Source organism: Lynx canadensis, chromosome B4, assembly GCF_007474595.2.
Source record: "Lynx canadensis isolate LIC74 chromosome B4, mLynCan4.pri.v2, whole genome shotgun sequence".
In the NCBI taxonomy this organism is placed as follows: Eukaryota; Metazoa; Chordata; class Mammalia; order Carnivora; family Felidae; genus Lynx; species Lynx canadensis.
The window spans coordinates 38,641,511-38,652,200 of record NC_044309.1 but is presented as its reverse complement, the minus strand read 5'-3'; the positions used below and the strand labels follow the sequence as shown (position 1 = coordinate 38,652,200).

The following is a 10,690-nucleotide window of genomic DNA, read 5'->3' as shown; positions in this document are numbered from 1 at the left end:
ATGTGTATATTAGCACCAAGATGTAGTGAATCTCGCCAAGCATTTGGAAAAGCCTGCTGAGTCCATATGTCCATCCACTTATACACAGTGAACTTGTTGGGGACTGCCCTGTGTTTGACTCTGAGAAGGTTTTTATAGACAGGTTCTGGCATTGAATGGACCATTTTAAGCCCGTATTGCCTTTATTTCCTTTAAACAACACACGCATACACAGAATGGCCCATTATTTCCACTCATCCATCAAGTGGTCAAGTAATTTCCTTGACATCTCAAATTGTTTCCTTTCCTTTAAGAGACATTTGGTTAAGGCTTAGCTTAGTCAGAGCCAGAGGGTGTCCCATCCAAGTGTGCATGGTCAGTGAGAGCTGTCAGTCAAGTCAGAAGGTACCTGTGCCCACTGCCAGCCCCCGTAGGCACTGATGGGGGGAAGCAGAAAGGAGAGGGTGGTTGTGGGAGAAGAGGAAGGAGAGGGAGGGACACAGTGAAGAGATAAAGGGAGGAAGGAAGAGCTAAGTCCATGGCACAGACAAGTCAGTGGCATGGGCAGAGCTGTGTTTGGGGATCTACACTTCAGGAACATGCTCCCCAGTACTTAGAGACGGCACAAAGCTGGGAGATAACCAGATGGACATAAAAGAAAAGACAAGAGCTAGTCAGCCTTAGAATTTATCGTGCAATCCATTCACTTATGAGAGTGAAAAGGAGAGTGTTAATAATGATGCAGGACACCCTGGACAAATTGGTCTTCCTTATGACAGCCAGTACACATTAACTGGAACACATATGCTTCCTGGTTGACGCTTCACTAACAACCCCATCACTCTGCTGTCATACTTTTTTTTATAGAAAAAGTAACTGAGGAACAGAGAGGCAAAGTATCGTGCCCACGGTCACGCAGCCAGTAAATGGTAGAGGCAGAATTTGAGTGCAGGCATTTGGGCTGTTCCAGAGCCTAGATCTGCAGCATCACATGACCCTGGCCCTCCACCACCAGCATTAAGATAGAGAGGACTCCCCTGTCCCCTTCCAGAACTCAGCATGTGAGCTTTTAGGTAGTTGTTTCCTCTTATATCTGCTCTCAACCGTCAGCTTAGCATGACATCAGCTGGATAGGAAGCCGAGCTGTGGTCAAAGCTGTAGTGACAGAGGAGAAAGCACGCTGTGGGCCTTGTCCTTACAGGCTGCACCTTGTTTAGACAGCCTTGGCCTCGGGTCTCTAGGTTCTGATTCATTCTTGGTTTGTAGCCACTCTGGCCTTTCAGACTGGGTCCCTGAGGATGTTTGGTCTGGGTTAGATGTAACAAGATCCTCTGGAGGGCCTGTGTTGGGAGTGGGTTCCTAAAGGCCCTCTACTGCCAGGAGTGACTCAAGGGGGCCACCGTCTGATGGACAAAGTTACATTCAGGGGTCCCTCCCAACTTGAGGAATATAGGATTTTCTTTTGTGACAGATTCTTATGCTGACAGGCATTCCCTTTGTCAGTTTGTTTTGGCTCCCAGCCCTGGCTTTCTCAAAATGTCAGTGGGGCTCTTTCTTCCCTGACCTGCTTATTGACACACCCTGGATGGGCCTGTCCGGGGAGGCATTGCTGGGGGCAGCATCTTAGCAGTGAGCAGAGTCTGGCCCTGGGTGATGCTCTGGGCATTTCTAGGAGATGCAGGAAGGTGGGAGCAGACAGGCTTCCCATGTGGTTCAGGTTCCAAGAACCTCTGTCCCCACTGACCTTGTGCTAAAGACCCCTTATTCACATAACAGAGCTACCCTGCCCTGGGGGCTGGGCCTGAGAAATTGTGGGAGGGAAGGAACCTTCCTTCTTCTTCTGCTTTTTTTTTAATTTATTCATTTTTGAGAGAGACAAAGACAGAGCATGAATGGGGAAGGAGCAGAGAGAGAGGGAGACACAGAATCCAAAGCAGGCTCCAGGCTCTGAGCTATCAGCACAGAGCCTGACGCGGGGCTCAAACCCATGAACCGTGAGATCATGACCTGAGCCGAAGTCAGACGCTTAACCCACTGAGCCACCCAGGCGCCCCCAGGAACCTTCCTTCTATAAGGGAGCTCCAGCAGTGTGGCTGGATTGGCTCAGCACCCAGCCCTTGCTCCTAGCACTCTCCTGGGTCTGTGCAATCCTCTGCCCTCCTGGGCTTGGAGGAAAGGTGAGAAGGTGAGAAGGTACAACTTAGCACCCAGGCTGGAGTGTGCCAAGATCCTCTGGGGCCATGGTGTGGGTGGCCTCCCCCCCGCAGGGCCTGCATTTGCCTTTCTGGCCAGGCAACTTGCTTAGCTCCCCTTCTAACTCACAGCAGCACCAGGGAAGTATGAGCCTGGCTACAATGGCTCAGTTGCCAGTGCAGACAAGAAGACAATCTCCCATTAGCTGGGCGATGGGTTTATTTTCACTTTATTTACTTTAGAGATTGCTCAGTGTTGAGCTCCAGGATATGCAGCTGGCCCAGGTATTTGGATGGAGCTTTGCCACATTGAATCCACATAACCCCACACCTGTACTCGATGGGGTGGGAGGGGAGAAAGATGGACTTCCAGCAGCCCCACCCTGAGTAAACACAGAACTGAACCCCCATTTTACAGACGAGGAAGCCAAGGCTCTGAGAAGTAGAGTAATTTGCCTGAAGTCATATAGCCAATAAGAGGCCAATCTGGGGGGCACCTGGGTGGCTCAGTTGGTTAAGCGTCCAACTCCCAGTTTCGGCTCAGGTCATGATCTCACAGTTCCCCAGTTCGAGCTCGCATCCGACTCCGAGCTAACAACACAGAACCTGTTTGGCATTCTGTCTCCCTCTCTCTCTCTGCCCCTTCCCGACTTGTTCTCTATCTTTCAAATAAGAGTTAACCTTAAAAAAAAAAAAAAAAAAAAAAAAGAGGCCAATCTGGGATTTGAACTTGCAACCTGGCCCCAGGGCCATGCCTCAACCATCCCTCAGCTTGCACCTCTGAATGCTGAACCCAGAACCAGAACCAGACTGGCTCTGACTCTGACCAGCCATGTGTCCTCAGCCTGAGTTTCTTCCCTCTTCAGTGAAATGGGAATAATTACCTGCCAGTCTGCCTTGGGTGAGCAAATGGATATGAAAGGGCACCGCAGTGAAGGCTTTCAGGAGCCCTTTGGTCGTGGTGTCTTTTGCTGTTGAGCTCCACCGTCCAGGGCTTGTCACTCCTTGCCAGCATGCCCATCTTAGCCCCCGCTTCCCCAGAGGACAGGGACAACTTCTCTCACCTAATCAGCATCTGTGCTTCCTGAGCTCCTCTTGGCCAGCTAAGGGCCCCCAGGCGACCTGATTTAAGAAGAGAGGCCATGTCCCTTCAGCCAGCATTCACAGTCCCCTTGGAGGGTTAGTCTAAAAAAATGGCCAGTCCTGTTGGGGTTCAGAGCAAGCAGAGTCAAGTATATATCTTGTGGCCTCACAGAGCAAGTGGGATTTGAGCTGAACCCAGAAGAGCGGGTCAACCTTGGAAAGACACAGAGGAAAGTGGAGGCGTTGGAGGTAGAGCCTGTGACAGGGTACGAAGCACAGTGGGCAAAGGCATGCTGGTGAGCAGCAGGAGGGCCTTCCCGACTGAAGGGTCCCCACAGAGGCCTGTGTCACCGAGTCACTGTGTCCGGCTTCCAGCAGAACTCCGCACCACATTGCTGCCCTTGTGCTTGTAATGACAGCTGGGAAATGCTGTTGGGCCCCAGTGAGGCCAGGCCCAGGCCACAGGGCATTTATAGCAGGAGTGCCCTGAGGCACAGGACAGCCCTTTACTCTCTGGAATGGTGGCACCAGGCTGGCATGCCTTGCTGCGGACACCAGTGAGGTCATGGCCAAGGGGGTTAGAGACCCTGGCCAGAGAGGCTACATGTGCCTCCAGCTAGGGTTTATATTTCTGTGGGGAAGGAGGGGGGGGGGGGGTGAAAGCCACTCTGTTTATAACCTGAACAAGACAGCAGCACCACTGTCCCCAGAGAACATGGAAGGGAAGGGGTGGAGGTCCTTGGAAGCTTCCTTCTATTTCATCTGAATTATGGTCAGAAATTCCTATCGGGGAGATACCGTCAGAAAAGACGAATTGTTCTGCATAAGAATCTTAGCTCTTTCTCTGATGCCATGATCCGTGGTGGCTGTGGGTTTTCAAGTCTTCTGGCAGCTTGTATGAAACAGACGTCCTGGGGGCACCTGGGTGGCTCAGTGGGCTGAGTGCTCGACTTTGGCTCTGGTCGTGATCTCCCGATTTGTGAGTTCGAGCCCCACATCGGGCTCTCTGCTGTCAGAGCAGAACCCACTTCAGACCCCTCTCTCTCTGTCCCTCCCCTGCTTTTGCTCTCTCTCAAAAGTAAATAAACCTTTACGAAAGTAATAAACAGATGTCCTGGGTAAGGATCAGCTTCATGCGAAAGAGGTGGTAGCCTTCAGTGTGGTGTCTGGGTGCATGGACAGTGCCTTCCCTGAGTCCCACAGAGAGAAGGTGACCCTAATTCTCCTTTCTGTTACTTTTGTTTTAATGTCTTCAGTGGGCTAAGAGTTCAGTTTTAGGATATTGTTTTATTTTAGAGTTTTTTTGTTTTTTTTTTTTTTGTTTTTTGTTTTTTGGTAACTTGGTCTTTTTTTTAATTGGAGTAAAATATACAGAACATAAAATTTACAATTTTAACCATTTTTAAGTGTGTAGTTCAGTGGCATTAAGAACATTCACAGTGTTGGGGCGCCTGGGTGGCTCAGTCAGTTAAGCGTCCAACTCTTGATTTCCACTCAGGTCATGATCTCACGGTTTGGTGAGTTGGAGCCCCGTATTGGGCTCTGTGGGAAGCCTGCTTGGGATTCTCTCTCTCTCTCTCTCTCTCTCTCTCTGCCCCTCCCCTGCTCACACTCTCTCTGTCTCACTAAAAATAAGTAAATAAACTTAAAAAAAAAAACAGCATTCACTGTGCTGTGTAGCCACCACGACCACCACCAGACGTGTCTTCATCTTCCCAACTAACACGGTGAGGTATTAACCCTGACCCCAGAGAGTTCCCCAGTCTTGCTGTGTCTCAGCTTCCTTTCTCGCAGTGGCCTAGCTATCAGATGCCCCCTCCACTTGGGCAATCTTTTTGCTGCTGTTCCTTGATACTTGCTGGGGTGTTGTTTTTTTTTACTCTTTGCTTCTGCCACACGAGCTTCTGTGACACTACCCTCCTTTGGGCTGGGTTCTGTGCTGAGCACTTTATACAGCACCTCATATATTTCTCCCAATGGTCCGCTATGGTATTTACTATCATTCATCCTTCGAGATGAGGATGAACAAAAAAGACGTGGTTTATAGATACAATGGAATACTCCTTGCATCAGAGATGCAACATCCTGAGGCCATGGTAATGCCAGAGGCCGGGATTGACTCTGGACTCTCTGACCTTCCTCCTTCGTCTGGATGGGAATGTCATTGTATAGAATCAAGCACAGCGTCTACTCCAGAAGGTTTCTAGAATCTGCAAAACTTTGGGTATATGTCCCATGAACCATCTTCCATTAGGATTCCTCACGGGAGGCTTTAGCCAAAAAGGGTTTGCTTGTAAATAGCTTAATTACACACCATAGATAAACTGCTAATGGAATTTACCAAACTGCTAAATTAAGCTTCTCAACTAATTACACACGTACTATAAAGTGCGAGTTTAGCTTTGACCGTGCATGGGTCCCTCCCACGGCGAGATAGATGGCGAATTCTCTTTGGCCATAGGGATTTGGTCACCATGTCAGTTCTTATTCTTAATCACGAGCAGTTGTGCTTTTCTGTCCCCTCTTGGTGTTCTGATGAAGCCTGACTCTGCATTTACTCAGGCCATGTAATTTATCCCTACAACATGTTTGTCCTGACTACAAATGTGCCAGAATGTATTTCCTGTTTCTTCAGCAGACATTCTTTCCAGCATTTTTATCTTTTGCAGTGTGTGTCTCTTTGGCACCTTTCTCCTCCTCCTCCCACTCCTCCACCTCCTCCTCCTCCTCTCCTCCTCCTCCTTTTTTTTTTTTTTTTTTTTTTTTTGCTGTACTAAATGACTTATTATTTTGTAAAAAATAATTGATTGTCAAATTGGCTTACATGCAACACTCAGTGCTCATCCTAACAAGTGCCCTCCTCAATGGCCATCACCCACTTTCCCCTCTCCCCCACCCCCCATCAACCCTCAGTTTGTTCTCTGTATTTAAGAGCCTCTTATGGTTTGCCTTCTTTTCTCTCTGTTTGTAACTAGTTTTTTCCCCTCCCCGCCATGGTCTTCTGGTAAGTTTCTCAAGATCCACATATGAGTGAAAACATGTATCTGTCTTTCCCTGACTGACTTCTTCCATTTAGCATAAAACCCTCCAGTTCCATCCACATTGCTGCAAATGGCATGATTTTATTCTTTCTCATTGCCAAGTAGTATTCCATTGTATCTATAAACCACATCTTCTTTGTTCATCAGTTGATGGACATTTAGGCTCTTTCCATAATTTGGCTATTGTTCAAAGTGCTGCTATAAACATTGGGGTACAAGTGCCCCTATGCATCAGCACTCCTGTATCCCTTGGGTAAATTCCTAGCAGTGCTATTGCTGGGTCATAGGGTAGATCTATTTTTAATTTTTTGAGGAACCTCCACAGTTTTCCAGAGTGGCTGCACCAGTTTGCATTCCCACCAACAGTGCTAGAGGGTTCCCATTTCTCCATATCCTTGCCAGCATCTATAGTCTCCTGATTTGTTCATTTTAGCCACTCTGACCGGCATGAGGTGGTATCTCAGTGTGGTTTTGATTTGTATTTCCTTGATGAGGAGTGATGTTGAGCATCTTTTCATGAGCCTTTTGGCCATCTGGATGTCTTCTTTAGAAAAGTATCTATTCATGTCTTCTGCCCATTTCTTCATAGAATTATTTGTTTTTTGGGTGTAGAGTTTGGTGAGTTCTTTATGGATTTTGGATACTAGCCCTTTATCTGTTATGTCATTTGCAAATATCTTTTCCCATTCCGTCGGTTGCCTTTTAGTTTTGTTGATTGTTTCCTTTTCAGTGCAGAAGCTTTTTATCTTGATGAAGTCCATTCAATAGTTCATTTTTGCTTTTAATTCCCTTGCCTTTGGGGATGTGTCAAGTAAGAAATTGCTACAACTCAGGTCAGAGAGGTCTTTTCCTGCTTTCTCCTCTAGGGTTTTGATGGTTTCCTGTCTCACATTCAGGTCCTTCATCCATTTTGAGTTTATTTTTGTGTATGGTGTAAGAAAGTGGTCTAGTTTCATCTTTCTGCATGTTGCTGTCCAGTTCCCCCAGCACAATTTGCTGAAGAGACTCTTTTTTCCATTGGATACTCTTTCCTGCTTTGTCAAACATTAGTTGGCTGTACATTTGTGGGTCCAATTATGGGGTCTCTATCTATTCCATTGGTCTATGTGTCTGTTTTTGTCTGGCACCTTTCTTCTTGCTTTTCATCACCCTCTCTGTGGACTCTGCTGGCCCCTGCTGTGTTGCCCCACACTCAGATTTCTAGGGTTCATCTTTGCTTGGGGCTCAGGGTTTCGTTTTTGGGAGATGTGGCTTAAGTCCAGGAATGAAGTCAGCTGGAGAAACAGCAAGGTATCCAGCAGACTTTGACATGGGCTCCCTGCATAGGATAATTTATTGAGTACCTACCATGTGCCAGGCACTGTCTCTAATCTAGGACTTAGCATCCCCATTTTACAGATGAGGGGACTGAGGCTCAGAGTGGTTAAATAACTTGTCTGAGTTCGCAAATCTAATTCTAGATTAGATACTTACATCAAGGACATCTCCCCCATTGCTGCCGATCCTTCTGTATCAGAAAGGCTCCCTGCAAAGGCTAATCCCTTGGGGAGTGAGGTCTGCTGAATAACAGAGCTCTGTTAACACACCTGTAACATGGGAGCAGATTCCTCTGACTTGGCACTAGGTAACGTGCTCCAGGCACAGGCCAGTCAGAAATATAGGGATGGGGAAGACCGATTGAAAAGTCTGCTCTAGCATTTTTTAAGGAATGTGATTTTAATACACTGGACCGCTGCTTGAATCAGAAACAAAGACACAAAAAGGAACTGCTAAGTGAAATGAATGTTAATGAAAAAAAAAATTACTAGGCCTCCATTATGCAATCACACATTGCAAACTAAAAATATTTTTTTAAACATGCAAGCCCTATTTGCTGGAGTTAGAAATAGAATGAAGAGCTCTAATTTGTTCTGAATAACAATCACATTACACCACTTACCACATCTGAATTTTCGGATACTTCAGGGGCTAAGTGAATGTGATTTTAGTGATTATTAATGCCAGCCTCCCCCACCCCCCCCACAAAACCCCAAAATTTAAACAAAATGGATCAACAGGTAGTGATTAAGCACCTACTGTGTGCAGTACGTTGCGCTGGCAGAAAGAACAAAGGCCCTAATACTTGTGTTGACAGCATAGGTGACTGTTACAAAGAGGGCAAGACAGAGTGTGTACTCTGGAAGGAAATGGGCTTTAGAGAAGGCGTAACAGTGTAGGTGAGAACTGAGCTGGGCTTGCAGTGATAGTGGAATTCAGCAGATGGGTGGCCACATCAAGTCCTGGGAGGAGTGTTCCATGAGAATCCTTCAGTTCATTTTAATAGACAGTGTCTAAGGGCCCTTCTGAATGGAAATTAAACCCACAAGACATGCTTTAACCCTGCCAATAATTTTTTAATGTTTTTAAATTTATTTTTGAGAGAGAGAGAAAGAGAGAAGAAAGATTGAGCATGAGTGGAGGAGGGGCAGAGAGAGACGGGGACAGAGGATCCGAAGCGGGCTCTGTGCTGACAGCAGAGAGCCTGATGTGGTCCTTGAGCTCATTAACCATGAGATTATGATCTGACCCGAAGTCGGATGCTTAACCGACTGAACCACCCAGGCGCCCCAACCCTACCAATATTTTCAAGGGTTACCTCCTCCTCCTACTGGCCATCACTGACCCAGTTTACCCTCTAAAAAATGTTAGGAGCCAGAACTCTCTGATCCTTCCTCTCTCACGTGGACAGAGATGTTGTATAGAATTCAGCACAGCCTGTCCTGCCTGGGCACATGTGTGTCTACACTCGGAGGGTTCTAGATTCTGCATGGGTGCAAACCTGTGTTATATGGACCATGCTTCATTAGGATGGAGATGTGTTCAGAACCACGCAGAAGGTTCTATAGGGCTGTAGAGTGGAAGCAGGCAGGGCCACTCACAGAGACTCACACTCTTTGTACAAAGTTATCCACCAGGAAAGCTACCCAAAACAGACAGAGAGGAGAAGCCCAGGTGATAACTCCTTTAACAATAGCCCACCATTGGCTTCTTCCATGTCTGCTGCCTGATTTCTTTTCAGCCTAGTTGTGGGGCACACCCGAGGCCTGGCAACAGCCTTAACCATCCTTTCTGCCCCTACCTGCCTGGGTCCTTTACTAGTTCACGCACCACACAGCCATGCCGTGCTGTCTGCAGCTGCAAAGTCAGGGCCGGGCTGTCCCAGAGGACTTTAGAAAGAGATGTTAACTAGCACGGTGACGGTCATGGCTGACTGTCTTGTCCTCACCCAGGGAACACATGTGTTCACGGCACTGCTCAGGGCCGTTAGCCTATAAACTCCAGGCTGATTGGGCCTAATTAATGCTCCTGAGCGTGTTTTCTTCTGTAGCTTAAGACACAAGCTCAGTGACAGAGTCATGCCTCATGTCCCCCTGAATGCAAATGCCAGTCTGATGGAAGTCCTAATGGGGTTCTCTTAGGATGCAGTTCTCTTAGGACCTGGTCCCCAGGAGTGGAAGCAGGCGGTCGGGTAAGACCAGAAAGCTCAAGTGGAGCAGTTATACTTGGCAGCAAGTTTGTGGCACTTGCTCACTGTAATTGGCCTCAGCCACCCACCCCACTGATGGCCCCATGCCCATCACATCTCTTAGGCATGTTGTGAACAGTAGAATGAAGCAGTAACAATGGGAAACCACTTTATAAGGATAAAACCTTTTAAATGGAGGCTGCTTATATTTTTTTGCAGCCAAGTAGTCCCCATCCATTCACCAGGCTGGGCTAAATTGACCATTTGCTTTGTAGGTCTTTAAAATAGGTCCGTGGGGAGTCGGCTCAGGCCTCAGTGCCATTTACCAATAGGGTGAGCTTGGCCAGTGACCAGAGTCCAGAGCTCCTAGCTTGCAAGACTCTCAGGCAGAAATGGGAAGGGTCCAGGCTGACTGGCGCCTCGGGGAGCCCGGGTTCCATTTCATCCCCAACAGCATGGAGATGCCCCACAAATAGAGGTGTTAATCTGAGGCTTTGTCGTCTGTAAGAAACGATCCACAGTACGTCCTGATATCCGGAGCTCCTGCCCTTCCTTCACAGATATTTGCCCAGGGGTATAGAGAGTAGAGGTAGCTGTGGAGAAGAAAGGATGGAGCATGGTGCCTGGCCGCGAGTGCAGGTGTGTGTGGTCAGACACCTGTCAACTTCACTTGGTGTAGATGCAAGTTCACTCATTCACTGAGTGCCTCCCATGTACCTGAGTTACGAGACAGGACTATTACTCTCATCCTTAGCTTAGAGGTGAGGAAGGTGGAAGCCAAGCCACCTGCTCAAGGTCATCCGGGTAATAAGTGTAGAATCAGAATTCAAATGCACATGTTTGGACTACAGATCCCCGACTCCCAACAGGCTAAGACCAGTACGCTGACG

The 10,690-nt window shown here is 47.7% G+C and overlaps 1 protein-coding gene across 5 annotated transcripts in view; it reads left to right on the top strand.

The window, feature by feature from the left end:
- The window catches only part of CRACR2A (calcium release activated channel regulator 2A), a 137,807-nt gene that overhangs the window by 930 nt on the left and 126,187 nt on the right, over window positions 1-10,690 (top strand). The gene's annotated exons all lie outside the window — the stretch shown is intronic.